Genomic DNA, 18,893 nt, shown 5'->3' with positions numbered 1-18,893 from the left:
TGTTAACTACGCAATAAAAAACGGCCGTACTTGCTTGACATGACATTAAATTGCAAACAATGATAAAACAATTGATAACTTCAAATATTTATTCAAAATACTCGCTTAGCTACATATTTTCAGTACGTTGTTTTACTAGAGCTTTCGGAACTACTTTCTTGACGCTGTGGCTATGTCCCAAAGCTATCCCGTGCAAGGTAATAAACTCATAAGGACCGTTCTCAACATCATGGTCATTAGACGACTTGACTGAAACTCGGTTACAAACAAAGGAGCTAAAAATCATCTACCAAACATCAAATACTGTACCTAAGTCAAATACAGCAGATATGCAACATCAGATCAAGTCAGTTCCAATAATGACAGGACAAAACTTGTTCAGCTCTGTGCCAGGAACAACGGTAAGGGTAGTTTTATATTCAACTCTAGTATGGCCATGATAACTTTCATATACCCAGAAATGTTTAATGTATTGCCATTAACTACAGAAACATTAAGGTCGATATCAGAATTTTAGGTCAACTAATGTAGGTTTGTAGTCAAGGATTTACATATTGACCATATTGCAGGTAAAAAAATATTCAGAATAAACACTAATTCACTAGATCTAACAAATTGATTTATCCAATATTTCCTAAAATAACTTAACTATCTATTAACATGAATCAAAATTGTGTCTTTGGATATTAGTAACGTGATATGGCGTGAAGTGGACGCGTTTCAAATCGGGGATTCATTTATGTTTCTTTAGTTTAAATAAGAGTCTGGATTCATTCTTAAACATGCGGATTAGTTTGAATTTTCGTACGGAATGCGTCACTCTGTAATTATGACTAACAAATGCAAAGACATAAATGTTAATGGAAGTACTTGGATAAAATAAACAAAAGCAAACTGACATAACAGAGAATCTGACACAAGCTTTCTTGTCAGTGCCATGCTGGATGCAAACGATTCTGTGTATAAGGGGACTGCTTACAAATTATTCAACATAGCTCATGTGTCTGATTCAGGCAAAGGCAGCTCAAAAATCGTGGATGGCGGCAGCGAACCACAAACAAATTGTTGCTTAACCGTATGAAGGCAGTGGGCCAAAAATTAAGTCATGGAAAAGAAATTTAACTCAATTGGAACCCTTAAACTTAATGACCATGTAAAGCGTACGGGCAAACACGTTAAGACGTTTGAAGACAAGGTTGAGTCGGTTGACGTAGAGGCGAAGTTTAAGGCGGAATCGGGTGATCGAGTAAGAAAAACAACGGGAGCCTCGGGACGACGTTGCGTACTTAAAGTCGCAGTCAATGAGAAATAATTTTGTGTTCTCAAAAGTTCCCGAGAAACCGAGCCAGCCGACGTCACCGAAATAAAATTCGTATGCACATGTAGGAGACCCCCAAGATCGCGAAAGAGACGGCTGAATCTATTCGCTTTGAGCGGGTCACTCCCCGGGGCTACCAAGACAAGTCAGTGTACAAAATATCTTTGCAAAGTTACGTTTTTCAAGGACAGGGAGGTAGTTTGGTAGAATAGGAAACAGTTTTGTCAAATGTACAAACTTATCCCAGCGGAAGTGCTGGATAAATGTCGCAGGCTGATTCTCTTGATGAAGGGTGGCAGGAAAGAAGGCAAGCGGGCATGGATTGCGTATGACACCCTGTACGTGGACGGCAAGCATGTGCTGATGTAGGTGCACGTTTTGGGTGAACTATCCGTCCTCTCGTTGAAGATGCATGGATTCACGAGGGAGAAAAAGGAGAGCCTTGAGTTTACAAATATTTACAAAAACACGATATTTGTTTTCAATACAAGTCATGGTTTGATTTTACTAGTAATATTTATATAAACGGTAATTAATCACACTTCTGTTCGTTAATTTCATCATTGGGACGCTAAGCGAAATAATGTTGGAGTAGTTTTATATAATAAAAAAATAAGTGATAGTATTGAAGTATTAATATTTATAAATATTTATAAATATTTTGATTAAATTATTTGGCTTAAACTGGATCGCACCCTTTTTAACATCCTCTAAAGTATTTATTTATGTGATACCTACATTTGGCGTGAGGACTCGCCTATATACAATACTTTTAATGTGCAATTATTTGACATATTAGAAAGTAATCTGTATTATACGAGTCTTGGTTGTGTTTGTGTATGCGATGATTTATAAAGTTGGGTTGGAAAATATAGTTCGTAGCGTTACACCGTAAAGAGGAGCACAATTGTTTCAAATTAGCCTGAGAAAAAAACTGGTTTGGTCAGCTTTGTAGGTGGCGCTATAAATTGCGGAACATAGTTTGGCGGGTAAAGTGGGTTTTTGTTATTTTTACAGAGACTGCTATTCCGGCAACATCGAACTTTAATTATATTTTCGTGATGACTATGTAATTTATGGAAATATATGTCTTACAATTTTACCACAATAATATTGTATATACATTTAAATCATATTTGAATTTTTACAATGGAGCACGTTGAGATATATTCGTTGTCTCATATTTGGAGAGTTAGTCTGAGGAACACTAAAAAGTGTTTCGGATATTGTTACGAATACAGGTTTCCTTAGACATTTATAAAAAGATAAGCGAAGTTTTTCCTGGACTTTATCCCAGAGAGTAATAATCGAACTTACCGTCTAACATGTGTTACTGTTTCAGAAACATATGTTTTTCGATATGATTGTGACATTCTCAGTGTGGGGGTGATATATTTATACTTATGTAAAGGTAATGAGAAGGTAATGTTATGCATAACAATACGTAAACAATGAAGTATGGTTATATAAACGCAAATAATTTAATATTTATCATACGCTCTTTTGTTTGGATGCTTGTTATTGTTGTTGCCACCCCCTTGTATCTGTTGTTGCCACAAATAATCTAATCTCGTCAGCACAAAAGGTGTATGTTTTGGTAAGGGTGAGGTGAGACTAAAATAACTATGTTATTCATGATTAATATAATTGTTACACTGAAGTCACGATTACGAATTTAATTCCTACTATCAAATCATTCAATGAATGGAGAGATTCCGCTCCGCTTGATAATTCATTGCTATGTTTTAGTATTGTACCTGATACTACCAACTACTCAAAGTATTTCATATAAATGGAATGCATCTTTTTCGGGAACAGTTTCTTTTCGAAATCAGTTTCGCTCCGGGATTATTGCAAATTTTCTTGCAAAGACTCTGTTAATAATATGTTGTTTATATTTACAAAAAGTGTAGCCGACCCATTGTTTTATAAAGAATGTTTTTTTTATACAGATGAAGTATATTTTACAAATTATACATTTTACTGTACACTTTTTTGATTGAAATAGTGAATTTGCTTCAATAGTTTAAACGACTCTTAACATGGGAACAAACACATTTTTTTAATAGAGTGATATTAGTACTCGTTCAATGTAATATATCATCAATACAGTTAGATTATGTACCATTTCCAATAATTAAATAACACCGTTACCATCTTTATACTATATATAACCAATGCTTTATCACGCACAGCTTGCTATATTAAAGTTAAATGATACTAATTGAAAATATAATACTTCTGATATTGATGATAATTATTAAACTATTAAAGGTCTTCACAACATTGGCCCTAGTTAACCCATTAAGCTTTCACAGAATGCGTATGCTTATTTCCACAATGACCCGTGAATTTAAACACGGATTGTTTCCGGTTTCACACCATTAAAAAATATCTACAACAGGTGATTAATTAATGCTACAGTGATAATATAAGTTTTTGTATATTATGGGCTTCTTTAAAATATACTTTTTACTTATATGTTATATCTGAACATTTTCTCTAAAAACACACATATATTGATGATTTTTCTGTAACAATTATAAATAAGAGTATACAAACACAGATTTCTCAAATTTCTCTCTCTCCTTTTAAATGGTGGGTTTTCACTAGTTTACCTATTTAAATTTAGCTTCTTTTATACATTTTGGAAACATATAAAATTGCAATAAAAGGAAGACGTTGGAAAATCATACATATGTGGAACATAAACATTAAAAAAAGCTACTGCCATCTGACCGAATTTCACTACTTTTTTATTTTTTTGTTGAATCTTGTATTAAACTTAAAAAAAATGTGCATGTCTACATCTCTGAATGATATTTACAAAGACCAAGATCAGTTAATCATGTCACTGAAAACGATGTTCTACAGTTGACATTGTTAAAAAGTCGAACAATTTCATTTGTGCCAACTTTGTGTTTTTTTTGATGGTGATGACAGAGTACCACAACAAGGAAGCGTATTCAAGAGAGATTGTGTTTATGCGTTACTTACAATATTATTGAGTTATTCCGGTATTAGTTACAACGAAAAACAACCGTACCATAGCCGGTAACACTCGACTAATTAAAGCGTCTGCCGAAACTAGGCATTATACCTAACAATATGATCAAACACATAAAAATATAACCCAAAGTGAGTTATTCATTTTAAAACGTTATTAGTAACAGTAGAAAATAAAACATATGAAAAACCTCCTTGTTAAAATATTTTATACTTAATATCTGATATAGCCGTACCCATTGTGCTTTATATATTATGTATGCTAATGCTGTCCCTATGTGGGGACCTTATGCTTTTGATATAGCCGTACCCATTGTGCTTTATATATTATGTATGCTAATGCTGTCCCTATGTGGGGACCTTATGCTTTTGATATAGCCGTACCCATTGTGCTTGATATAGTATGTATGCTAATGCTGTCCCTATGTGGGGACCTTATGCTTTTGATATAGCCGTACCCATTGTGCTTGATATAGTATGTATGCTAATGCTGTCCCTATGTGGGGACCTTATGCTTTTGTGAAATAAAAGTTGAAATGTTGCAAAAGTTGAAGTTTGTTTAAAAGTGTCTTTGTCTACATACAAAGTTAAGTAGTGTACCTATTATTATATTAATTTTAATTAAAGAATCTTATCAAGGAGAATATCATTTAATCTATTTTTAGATAAATGAATTTTTGTTTGTAATGAGAAATTATTTATCAAAATTGTTTTGCTGAATATTTTGATATCAAAGCAAGTTCTGTTTCTGAAAACGGTAAGGAAGAAATTATAATTGTATTTTTAATGCTTTTAATAATTATCCTCTTTTCTATTGAACATATTCGTCCGTTCCTGTATCAAACGCTGGTATATAACATGCTCCGTAAATAGAATAGTTTTATCTTACATAATGCATTGCCATAAAAGAAAAATAAACAAACACATTATGTAACCAATTCCTGTTTAAGTGATACAGGTTAAGAACCTTATACAATAACCGAGAAACATACAAATTCACGAAAACATTAACAGATCTACACACATATCGATAAACATAATTGTATCTATAGTATTGAGTATTACACTTAGTGTTTTACGTATAATAAAAATATTTATAAACATATACATTAAAATTTAATCAAATACAAAAAGGGATTTTCCCAAATTTTGATTACTCTCCCTCAAGAGTCCAATAAGTCAAATAGACAGAATAGGAGCACAACAATAGTATTTTTAAACTTCCTGGGAGACAATATTAAGTTACCATTGTCGTCTTGCCTTGTCATACGATTAACATATTTTCGTCGGAGAAATATCGTATTACAATACCCTTTTTGCATTATCTTTTTTTTATCATTTTCATACGTATTGATCGAAACATTAAAAACAACATTTGTTTAGTAAAACAAATGTTAGTGCTTTCGGGAATAAAACGTACAGCACTTCCATATCGATCTTTCAAATACCTTTTACAAGGTCGACACAAACCGCATACCAGATTAACAAAATTTAACGCATATACGTAACACTAGTAAAGCAGGCCATTCAATCCAATTAGAGGGGGGGGGGGGGAAATAGGAGAAATGTTGGTTTGTATTACTAGGTACATTTAATCGATATGTTACTGAAGGGTGTAGCACAATTTTAATACAAAAACTAGTGTGATTTTTAATCCGCTCTACCGTACAACATGCCATACAGTGGATGATTCAAAACCCTATTTAACGCGTTACAAGGCAAGCAGCTGACAGCGGTCATCGGCCATCGATGGTGAATGTTGCTTTCAAGATTCCGTAAGGATCTAATTCGCCCCTCCGATGCACCTGTCTGCAGTGTTAACTGTACTTAGTGCAGCTTCGACCAACGATAAGCCTAAAATGATTAATAATGTCATACGTTCAACCATAAATCTACAATATTTAAATATATGATACGCATTACACTATCCCTTAAATTATTTTCATAATGCAAAAAAAAAAATGATTTAAAAACTGTGCTGTACATATTATTAAAATGTTACCTTTAAGCAGTTTATAAGCATTTTACATTGGTCGGAATCGAACAAAGATGTATTCTAACTCCATAGCTAGAACAGGTATGGAAACGACTTTCAATTTATAAAAGAGTTTATCGTATATTTATGAAACAAGTGTTTTGTATTGTACCCTAGAAGACATGCTGTACAAACTTGAATAAAATAGATGCTAAGTAGTGAAAATGATCGTACGCCACGGGTTGGCATGATCTATTATATTATTAGTTATATAAATCTTGAAAAGTATATCAATAACAGTAGACCGATGAAATTCACGGACTTTCGACAGTGAACGCGTCTTCCAGATTATCCTTCTGATCTATGTCAGCATCCGTTATACCTTTGGCTGCCAGCTCTCCTTTCAACCTCTTATGGTTTCCAACGTAGTCATAATGAAGATCACCCCTATATTAAAAGCATTCATTCATAATAATTAAAAGATGCATTTTAATCATCTAAAGTAGCAGTGTGTCCGCTTAATGACTTGGTGGCCAAGTTTGAGCTCCCTTAAATGATGATATCACATAAAATAACAGTGTTATTAAAGGGATACCATTATAAACAATATTATGCAATTCAATGGCAATGTACCAGTGGCAATGTGTCAGCTGAATCGAAGATTTGGTGGCCAAGTTTGACCCCATATAATATATATATATGTACCAATTGCATATGGCAAAAAAAAAATAACATACCGTGAGTGATGAAAATGAAATGATAAAAAAAGCCACTTTTGCCTAGGATTAAAGATACAAATCGAAATATCTATTTTCTTTAATTTGGAATGATCGAATGAAGTTTGTCATTAAATCAACATAGTTTGTTGTACCTACTGACAATATAACATGGTGTTCTCTAACCTATTCGATTAACTGAAATACTTGAAGAAGTGAGCCCACCAAGAAATGAAAATTCGTAAGTTATTCTTTTTAAAAGTATGTAATATTTTCGTGCATCTAGGACCATAAGGCTTCAGAAAAGGATAAATAATTCGTAAATCTTGTGACGTTGTATATAATATCACTGTTTTAGATTGTACACAACGTCACAAGTGGAAACACCGCTGAAATACTCGAAATCAGGTAACATCTTGCATTTTTATTTTCTTGAATAATATACAATATTGAATTAATTAGCAAAAATATCATGACATGTATATATCCCAACTTTATTTCTCCCCAGCAAATGTTATACTGTGGAAATCTGGTATTTCCTCCAACTTCTGTGATCACAAACTTCTGTAATCTCCAAATGGTGGATTTTATCAATAGAAATTGACTGTGGAATTCTCCAATTGGTATTTTCCCCAATTGGAGAGACGTTTTTACAAGATCAAACTTTTTTATGTTTTATTAGGTTTTAATAATGTTTATTATTCTAGTACTACAAACATAAATTGAAATGTAATTTTCTGTTCCAAATTGTAATATTTGATTTTTTTCCAATTGCTGATTTTTACCCCGTTTCAGTCCATATGGAAAATTATCCAATTGGAGCTCGCCAAAACCCCGCGGGAGACCTAAAATCCAATTGGTGGCCAACGGGAGAAATCAATTTTGGAATTAAAATTTTCATACTTCTTAATACTTTTTTTTGAATTTTACTTAAAATATTTCTTATTGAATGCGCAAACTTTCTATGTGTCGCTTTTGAAGTTGATATCTAAGATAATAAAAAAAACTAAGTTTGCAAGTAAACCGGATTTGCAAACCTATACCGGATACTGTTTTATCTAAATTTAAATGAACAATTCACTTTTTTGTCTATACAATTTTAGTTAAACGGTGTGTTATTATTTTAACTGAACATTAATGAATAGTTCAATTCATATTAGTGCCATTGAGAATAGATATCAAGGATTGAATTTAGAATATTTGAAATGTTTGATATTCATCACCTTTGTTCAAATTTATATACTTTTTCATCATATTGCCTTGTTATGTTTATCATTTATCTTACCTTGTCAGCTTTTTCTATGGCCTTTTTCGCTTGCAGTAACTCTTTCTCTAACTCCAGTTTTTTTTTCCGAAAGGGGAATCAGCAACTTACAAAGAACAGAGAAAGCAGCTAAAACAGAATTGACATTAGGCCATGCAAAATTGATTCAATGTTAAACATCATTTGGCGGTTTTCTAGTCATTATAATGAAAGAGCATCACCGAACTGTTAACTGGGTATTTTTTTTATAACAATTATCATATCATATACTGTGATAAGATCAGGATACTAGTACATTCAACCATAATTGTTCCTTTTTTATTATTCTTTCTAAGGATATTTTGTAAATATTTAAAAAAAATATTCCGCAGTGACACTCGGTCAACACCGAAATGACAAACAATTATCGAAAAAAACACAACGTCTTTTGATGTGAATATGATTTTATTTTTTTATTTTGGTATCAAAACTAATAGTCTCTTGGTTCTAGATCTGTCCGAACATTTCATAATGTTGTTTTTAGAATAGCATTGTTTGTCAAGCATTTTCAAAATGTGTTCTTGGTAAAAGTGACATTGTTTTCTTTTGTTTGCTGTTATAGTACTAATGTCTGTGTTCTCGAAGCTTGTTTTTTATATATTTTATACTACACGTGTAAAAACCACTCTCATTCATGACCTCTGATTCCATCGCTGCAATATCGAGTGCAAAGCTATTAATATATCATTTTGCTGATATCATCGTCAATCATTCAACACCTTCTGTACATTAAGCATACTTCACTACAGATCACTGACCATCGATACGCTGTTTTGCCGCTTATTCATTTTTTTACTCAATTTGTAAAGTTAATTAAGCGCTCTGTTAAGATACGACTGAGTTTATTTAGCAAATTTTTTTTTTCAGCGATATACATTTAAAACACAGAGCATTCAGGTACTTAATGAAGTCAAGTTCAAATGCGAAAAGTCAATCATAAAATATTAAAATAAAGCTACGAACCATAATATTAATCTTAAACAATCAATATAAGTTGCATATCTTTCACAAGTATATGTTTTATAACGAAAGTAGTTTTAAGGTCAATATGATTTTATTTTTATCGGACTGTAGTGGGGGGACAATATTATGCGAGTTATCTGTAGATGGTGATTTTCTGACGTTGACACAATAAATTGTAATTTCTCAAAGTAATAAATGTGGTAATCATAAATATATTCCTCTCAATGTCCTTTCGCATGTAACAACAAACGGACTAATTTTACATATTTGCCCCGCAGAGATGACACAAATATGGAGGGGCCAAAAACTAATATAGCGTATTCCAATACACCTGTTCAATTCTTGCTACTTATTAAACGGAAATGTACATTTGAAAATACGTATTACGAACTTTCATTTCCCCAGGATCTAAATTAATATCGAACGACAGATATATACTATAAACCTTAAAAATCATGTACTATCATTGAGTATTTTTCTTCTTTATGGATTCTGTATGAGCCGTATTGTTGGATATACGGCAATAATTCGTCGTCGTCGTGTGCATGTAAGGCCCCTTGTCATTGGCAGTAGTTAAACGCCACGCTTTGTCGACTCCAAGAGAATCTATCGAAAGAAAACAGCGAAATGTTTCTGAATAGCTGAAATATTAGCTGTTTGCACTCTGAACCGGGGCGATTGAACCAGAGTGTGGTACGCATAGCATCATTATTCCGGAGTACGACTCTGGTCAAAGAAACCTGTGTATGTTTAAAAAATGTCAAAGCTTCGATCAATATGCTTTGGTTTTGCTTGTGTATTCCACAAATGAAGCTAAGGTACATGCATGAAATTTCATTTTTTTATTTCATATAACAGATACGTTCGATAGATGTGATGTTGCGTAAATATTATAAACTGCATACTTGTGTCTATAATGGTCTGACTGGTACAAATGAGCCATTAATAGCATGAATCTATCCTGACAATATGACTTTCGTAGACTGTGTCGTGCATCCAGTGTATGCTAGTTGCAGTATAAATCGATTTATGAAAAGAAAGAAAAAAATACCAATCACAATGCCAAAAGGCAAGCACATATTTCTAGCCAGGTTATCATAATTCTCGTAATTTTGGTATTCTTTAGTGTTTCATTGTTTAATAAACTATATTATTTGAATTGATAATTGCTAATCGAGTAATATAATATAGAATTTTAGGCAGGTATACATACCTTAACTGACTTTTCCGATTCATCCTCGTTTTGTTTGGTCCCCTTCAACATTGCAATGAGCTCCTTCCGCATCTGAAGTCAAATATAAAAGCTCAGAACATTGCATAGAAGGTATGTTTTTGCATATTAATGCCTAAACCAGATGTAGAAGGACAGTTATAATACTAACAGAGCGTTAAAGTGTTTGTCCGCGATCCAATATTTCGGAAATGGTGTCTTGGAATTGAATCCCAACCCTGTACGCACTGACTGTCTATGAGAAGATGAGCTGTTAGCTAAAAAGCTTGAAATGTTAACATAATGAAATATATCCAGTGTTTGTTACAGCGAAATCTAATTTTCATTTAACTGATAAATCTTTTTATCTTTCGATAAACATGCTATTAGTATTATTTTATGTGATAGGCAGGTTATCAATAGAAACGTTTAACTGTGCAATATGCTCGAAAAGTATTGTGCTAAACAATAAAAAGGAAAATTTCGTTTTATGCATGAACAACCCACATGAGGAGATATCAAATTTTCATTCAACAAAAACAAAATAGGGTATTAAATGTAGTGATGAAGCCATAACAAACCTTGTGAATTTCAGCAGTGGAAGCAACAGCATCGATTGCACTTTCGTCTTCGCTCTCAGTAACTTGTTCGTGTAGCTCCCATAATACTTTCAAGTCCTCAAACACACATTTCATAATAGCTTTATTTTGTTTCAAGTCAAACTATTTAAACGTATGTTTATGTCTGATTTCCTTCAGGAGGGATTTAACACCCGAAATCTCGTTCTCAAAATGTCTGCTCATTAGGTAAAGGTACCCTGCCAATTTATTGTCAACATACTCATCCGTCTTCCTTTCTTCATTGTCACACCAAGGGTAATCTCATTACACGTCTCAGTAATACGTAAATGCGTCCTTACGTTTTCGTCATATGACCTTTTGATTTCGTTTCTTATTCCACTCGTAAATTCATCTACATGTTGTTTGATGTTCTTTCCTAATTCCATACAATCTTGCACACATTTATCAGTATTGGTCTTTTTACGTTCCTTACTGTGCTCAGCTTCATTTTCAATAAGAAGGATTTCATCTTTTACCTCCATCAAAGCTGAAGTCATCGTGTTGACTTTGTCACAGTCAATAGTAACAGTCAATAAAGTAACGCTTTCTTTTACAAATGGAAGATGTTCCGAATAAAAACATCTGCAACAAACCATTATATCATTAATTTTACAAATATATATAGCTTTTTTCTGTCGGATGCTGTTTACATCTATCTTCTGTTATGTCAAACCGTGTCGTCTTTGGAATGTTTCCGTCGTCTTTAAACACGGTTATAACGTGATTCTGAAAAATCTTTCCTGCTTTGTGAATACGTAAACAAGCTTCACCGACAGGTCCACATGTATCGCAATGTCTCACAGCAGTTTCCTCACAACAAAGTTCACACTTCGCATGTCCTGACGCCATTTTAATGTAACCAAACAAATATGTAAATTATAATACAGCTAATAGCTTAATATCCAAGTATCCAAAATAAATCAAAAACTCTTTGTGTCAAACATAAAAACATGCATTGCATTGCTGGGATGTTGATAAAAATATATAATAGTTATATTGTTATCAAATTCGGCTGATTTGGTTTATTATCGATAACATGATTGATTATAAAACAACGATTACAATACAATCAGACCAAGATCATTGCATATGTTTATATATATGTACGTCAAATATTATATACTCAAACATGTACTTATTTGAAAAAGGTGGACTGCAGTAAACACACAATATGTAAAATAATAAACATTGCTGATGCATTATATGACTTACGTTGAAAGGTATACATTTATTTTCTTAAATATGAACATGTATACTGCAGTTAGGTATACGGGTATGCTTTGATTAAATATTCAATGTACGTTTATTATATCGACATGTTCTAACTCGGACGTTTTTATCTCAGATTTAACCATGAATACGACCTTAAGAGTACCGACAAAACAACAACTTGGTACCAAAATCCGTTACTATTTTTTTAATAATTTTGTGTCGTTTGTCATTGGGATCGTCACTATATTGTTAGTTATCTCCATAGCCGGCCCACACCCAACAACCGGGCCTAAGGTAAGCCAATTATCTCTTTTTTTACTTTTTCTTTTAGGTTAAATATTTCCTTTTATTATTCATTAAAGCTAATTTTTGTTACGAAAATGTAACATGTAATATATTACATGCAAAATCTATATTTGTTCTTCTCATTAAATGCTCAGCTATGGAATGGCACTAAATACCCAAAGGCAACTAACCTTTATTAGAAAGTCGGTTTTTGGACTAGGGCACTTGTGGCCTAGTTCATAGCCATAAACACGCTATCTGCATTCTCAAGCCGCATCTGGGGTTTCACTGACGTAATGTATTCATACGCTGTAAGTTGATTGGATTGCCGTTAGCGAATTTGAATAATCAAAGTAGTACCAGAACTGATTACAATGAAAACATCCAATACAAATAGTTCTCCTAACAATTCAAGCTAACTGTATGTTCTTTTAATGAAGCACAAGAAATTCATACGTAGCGAGTGAGTTAATCGGGTTAACTTCGTGAATGTTCTTGCATACGGTCAGATTATATGCAATAAGAATATGAATATATTGAAAAAGTACGCATCGAAATTTTTCCGTAAAATGCTCTGTATTGATAGACTGGTACCCTCTTTCTCTTTTATCCGAAAAGAAACCAGTATCAGCTAACCGCGGTGCCCGTCGCGCATTCGAAATGTCTTGTGAATTCATACATAAAGCGATTAAAGCGTGCGATCTAAGTAGAAAACAACCAGGAAAGTTGGTTTAAAAAAGTATTGTTATCCTTTATATACAATGTTGGTATTCCGAAGTCGGTCCCTGTTCGTTTTTTCCACATAATTTGCATGTTTCCGTGATATTTTCTTTTCGATACAAAGTTTTTTTAACTAATCATCGCATGGCACTTAGCACTTTTTTAAATACACAATGATGTTTGGTATTTATTGTTCAAATACTATTAATGATAACTAAAAACCATATGCCGCGTACCTGTATTACTTTATATTTTTGAGGAAAAGTAAATCAAGGTACCAGTCTACTTATTGACCTCAAAATTTACTCTGATCAGAGCGGCCGAATGATTCAGACATCACTACTTCCGGATGCTGATGATGTGAATTTCATAGTGTTTTATTGAGGAAATTTATCAATAAAGCCGCCATTGAATGATTACCACCATCAAACGGATTTATTTTCATCTTACTGTGGGTAGCATTTTTAATTTGACACGTCAATTTTCAAGCAATACAAGTTCTATGAAAAATCATGTGATTTTAATTTTGCAAAATGGAGATAAAATTATTAATTCGCTTTAACAAAACATAGAGCAATAATTTTGAAAGAATACATAAAAATAAATAACGAATTAAAACTGTTCCATATTTAGGTACTCCGGGGACGAAAATGGCAGTCCTCGACTTTGCGGTTAATAAAGTACTTTTCATGCAGATTGGTAGTGTAACGCGATCCGCTGAAGCGGATGTGCGTTCATAATAATATTCCGTATAAAACGGAAGTACGTTTGTAGTACGTATGTTAATTTGGTAATATGCAAATTAGCAAAGCCCGGGATCTGTAAGAATAGAGAAGTTAGTGTATATAAAGACCAGTGGACCCCTTTAGGGTCGAGCATGCTTTTTCCTGAAGGGATCTGTTGGTGTTTGTTTCATTAAGCCAGAAAGCTCGGCTGTCTGGTGTTTGTTTGATGAGGTCGCACGTACTAATGGTGGTAGCGATGGGATAATGACAACCGCCGGAACGGAGTTGCCTTACCCATAAGATTCCCAGTCCAAGTCTCGGGACGAGTCTTCTCGGAGGGGAAAGTACTGTAACGGTCCGCTGAAGCGGATGTGCTTTCATAATAATATTCCGTATAAAACGGAAGTACGTTTGTAGTACGTATGTTAACTTGGGTAATATGCAAATTAGCAAAGCCCGGGATCTGTAAAATAGAGAAGTTAGTGTATATGAAGACCAGTGGACCCCATCAGGGTCGAGCATGCTTTTCACTGAAGGGATCTGCTGGTGTTTGTTTGGTTCGCACGGTACAGTTGTATCTTTAAAAATACCATTTATATCAACCAATTGGTCTTGTATCCTGATGGAAAATTTTGTAGTTGTGGTGCAAGTCTAACTAAAAATATTTAAAAAATAGTGCCGAAAGTGTTCCAATTCAGATACTCGCCCAGTATTGTCAATTTTTACACTCTCTTAGTAGTCAATCAGACCACCCCGCCCCTTTTCTTTCCAAACAACATCTGATGTACATGCATTTTAAAATTAAACATATGCTAGAAGATTGCTTAGTCATTTTTATTTACCCTTGATATGAATCTTAATGATTTATACAATAAAACACTTCACCACACTTTTTGGGAATCAATTTAACCTTATAAACAATAACAAATAGTCAGGTTAAATAATCAACTATAATTAGTGGATAAGTAGTGTGTGTGTGTTGTACTGTAGGGGGATGATGGGGGGGGGGGGGAGATGCAATTCCGGTCGGCACCCCAAAGCCATTTTTAATTAATTGTCCGAGTTAACTTTTAATGTCAATATTGCAGCAAAATGTACTAGTTAACACTTAAAATAGTGGAAAATATCGCCAATTAAGTCCTTCATATCCTACTCATAAACATTGTTGTTATTTATCTGCATGCAACTTATTGCACAGTAAAAGCTGTGCCTACTGGAAACTGTTATGATTAATGAATAGACAAAAACAAAGAAACGCCTTTCAGATATGGTCCAATATTCAATGCCTAACCAATGCATTTTTTTCTCTCAGTCGATTTGTCTTTGCCATGCATTTTGAATCGGAAATGCAAAACAATTATGTAAGTCCCATGGGCCACCATTTGAGAATATCTTATGTATAAAACATTTTTCGAAAATACATTATATCATTTAGGCTTGATCTGTATGGACATTTTTATTAAAAGTATAAAAACAAGGATTAAGTAGCCCGATTCATACGCCGGATTTTATTTCGAAAAACAGCACGAGTTTTTTTTTAAACTCAAACTTTAGACCAGATTGTTGCAGAGTTATAGCCTTTTTCACATTGAATGTCTTTTAATTGGTTGTCACTATCATTTTTCAGTCGATATATACAAATACTAAAGTACCCGGCATACAGCTACTAGAATTACATAGCATTTTATACTTTCATTGGATTTCTGACACTTGCTTATTATTCACCCCGATGTCTTGATATGACGATAATTTAGTTAAGGCTCATTGATAAGATGGCCACTATAACCTTTAAATCCATTGGCCCATAGTGGTCACTCCTCTTGTACTTCATATTTTCTCAAACAGACATTCTTAAGGAATCCGACCCACAACTGTTTTAATTTCTGATGCCTGGTGATTCTATATTCTTATCATTTTTTGTTATATAGTGTAAAAGGGTTTTGTGAAGTAAGAGTGTTAACATTTTACTGAGAATACAATACCCCGGTATACCCCTAGACCTTGGGGGGGGGGGGCGGGCGGCGTGGATACAATTGACTGGTGCATAATGTCATAATGTTAGTAACGATAATCAAAACTGTGGTCTTCATAGATGATATTTGAGCAAATATCAACTTTTGCTGAAATGGTTCTGGCTGTCTATATCTTAGTTTTAGCATACCTAATGATTTGCCACACTTTATTTTGTCATAAAAAGAGTGCAGTTCATAAAACATTAGTCCCTTTAAATATCAATCTACTGAAAATAGTTTAATAAATTAAGCATATCATACTGGAATGTAATCTCCCCTTTTTCTTCATTTCCAATTCTTAAAATCATTTTAAGATAATAATTATTTAAACATTACTCCTTTAAAGGGAAATAGCCGCGAAAGGGCTTGAAGAAAACAACATTTTTGGCTTAAGCAGAATTTGTCAACAACGAAAAGAAAGTGATTTTGGTAAGGTCCCTCAAACCAATTAATTTTTCCTCAAAGCAGGTAGCAAAACGGCAGTAATTGAAACAAATCATGTGTTTTTCAAGGTTACCTATTAAAATGATTTAATTATATTTTTTGGGGAGTTGGTGATACATACCATGCTTGACTTTGATAGAAGAGACAGGTTCATGACATTCAAAGTATTGTCTAGAACACATTTGATATTTTGTTAATAGGTATTAAAACTTCGGGTCTATTTTTCTTAGCTGTTCTCTAATAATCGGCTCTTCCAAATGCTGAAATAGTTAATATATTTAATATATTTTTTAATACGACTGGGAAAAGTTATCAATACATTTTTAGGAATTTAAATTAACTGGTCCAGTGTGTTAAACAACTTGCTTTTTTCTCTAACAAGTCATCGAACAATTTGATTTATTGACATTTCTTACTATTACATTTCTCAACTTTTTAGTTATTAATCTATTGTCACTTTGACTCATGTTCCCAATTTATAATCTCTACAATGTGCATTAATTCCCAATGTTGCAGGTATTGCCATAATGGGATGGCAAAAAATAGAATTCACTCTGAATAAGAATAAGAATTTTGCTGTTTATAGTTTGCACAAGGCCACAACTATTAGAATTGCAGTTGCCTCGTTACAAAACTTGGGCATTTTTGTTGCCTTATTTGAAAATATTAAATTTAAATTTTTAAACATATTCATGAATACTTTTGTCGCCATTTAATTCCCTTTTAAATTGTATGAAATTTTTATCCTGGTAACTTGAGGTAACGCCTTGCTCTGTCGCACCTACTTTAAAATATAACTTCTTCACGCACATTTAATGTACCTAAATGACATTTGGATCATTCAGATAACAGATTCTGCCGATTTTTTTACAATGATTCACATGATCGCAGTGTTAGCAAAAACAAATCTTCATTATAAAGCACGGTAAGCAATGTTCGTATGAACTATGCAGAACATTGCCACAACCGCTGTGTTGTGTGCAAAGGAAAAGGCAAGAAATGGTTGTTATGTCTAAAATGTTCCTTAAATCTATGTGCTCTTAGATCGCACATGCGCCGATGAAATTGAGTTTCCCCCTGTTTTCTTCAGTTTGTAATAAACACAATTTACAGTCAATTGCTTGTAAAGTGGGACAGAAGTAAGGTATCTGTTTTTGAGGATCCATCACGAAATCTAAGCTACAATTTGATCCCTTTCCTGATAATGACTATTTTAGGTACGGCAACTTCGAATTCGTATATATAGTATCTTTACTTGTGAAAAAAATCGAGTTAGACATTGAGTTTGCATTTTTTTGTGTGGGGTTATGAGAATCGAGAATATTTCATGCGTTTGTTCATTAATATAGATTTGATAGATTCGGACGATTTGTACAAAATAGATCGATAAAATGAATATATATTCACCAAGGCTTATCTGTTCAACTATTGTCAGTCAATAAGGTAGCATATGCTTGGGTATTTGCATTTCTGTGAGGGTAAATGTTCACATTTTTTGCTGATTTATTTTAAGTTTATTTATTCTGGTAAATACACCAACAAACGTCAAGTATTTAATATCGACGATCTACAGAAAATAGAGCGGGCTTCCTCTGCCTAAGTACGCCTGCTCTTCTTTCTGCAGATCGGAAAACTTGAACTCTAACATATACTTAGCCAATATAAGAACGTTTTTTTGGTTAACTGTTTTCAGGTAAACTTTAAAATTTGGTGTACAAAAAGTAATTGCAACCTTTACATGTTTTACTTCCTTCAAAATCACCGGTCAAACGACCGTTTAACATATACATATTTTCTATTTGCACACTGTTTTGTTTTTCCCTACCCACATTTGATAAGAAACTGTATCTGTAAATCCTCTTAAATTTTATCAAACTGCATTTTAAAAAAAAAATATGTATAAATACTGCATCAGTAAAAGTGCATATTTTTAGTTCTGGCATTAAAATCTCTAAAGATACATATTTTATCAGACTTAACTGTAAACTTTTAAATGCTTTTTATAATATCACAAAAGGGTCAGCGTTTGCATAATCCGAAATTTAAGTTGCAAGTATACGACACCATGCAAAATATCATCGCTTCCATTTATTTTGTTAAATAAAATAAATCACAGCGCAAGACCTGAATCGATTAATATATAATTATATAAGGTGCTAGATACTGTTTAATTATTTCATATAGTCGTCATGATTTTCTTTTAAACATATTTTACCTATACCTATAACATAAAGTATAACTCGATATGTATGTGGTATCTAAAGAGTCTATCATTGTTTGCTTTAAACCGATTGTGTCAAAATCAATAACATATAAACATTCGAATTTATGTTCATGTCTGTCGTTTTTGTTCTGTGAGTTATTTGTGTCAGTGTAATAGTGCT

Source organism: Mya arenaria, chromosome 7 (genome assembly GCF_026914265.1).
Source record: "Mya arenaria isolate MELC-2E11 chromosome 7, ASM2691426v1".
NCBI lineage: Eukaryota > Metazoa > Mollusca > Bivalvia > Myida > Myidae > Mya > Mya arenaria.
The sequence above is the reverse complement of the archived record's forward strand: the minus strand, read 5'-3'. Positions refer to the sequence as shown.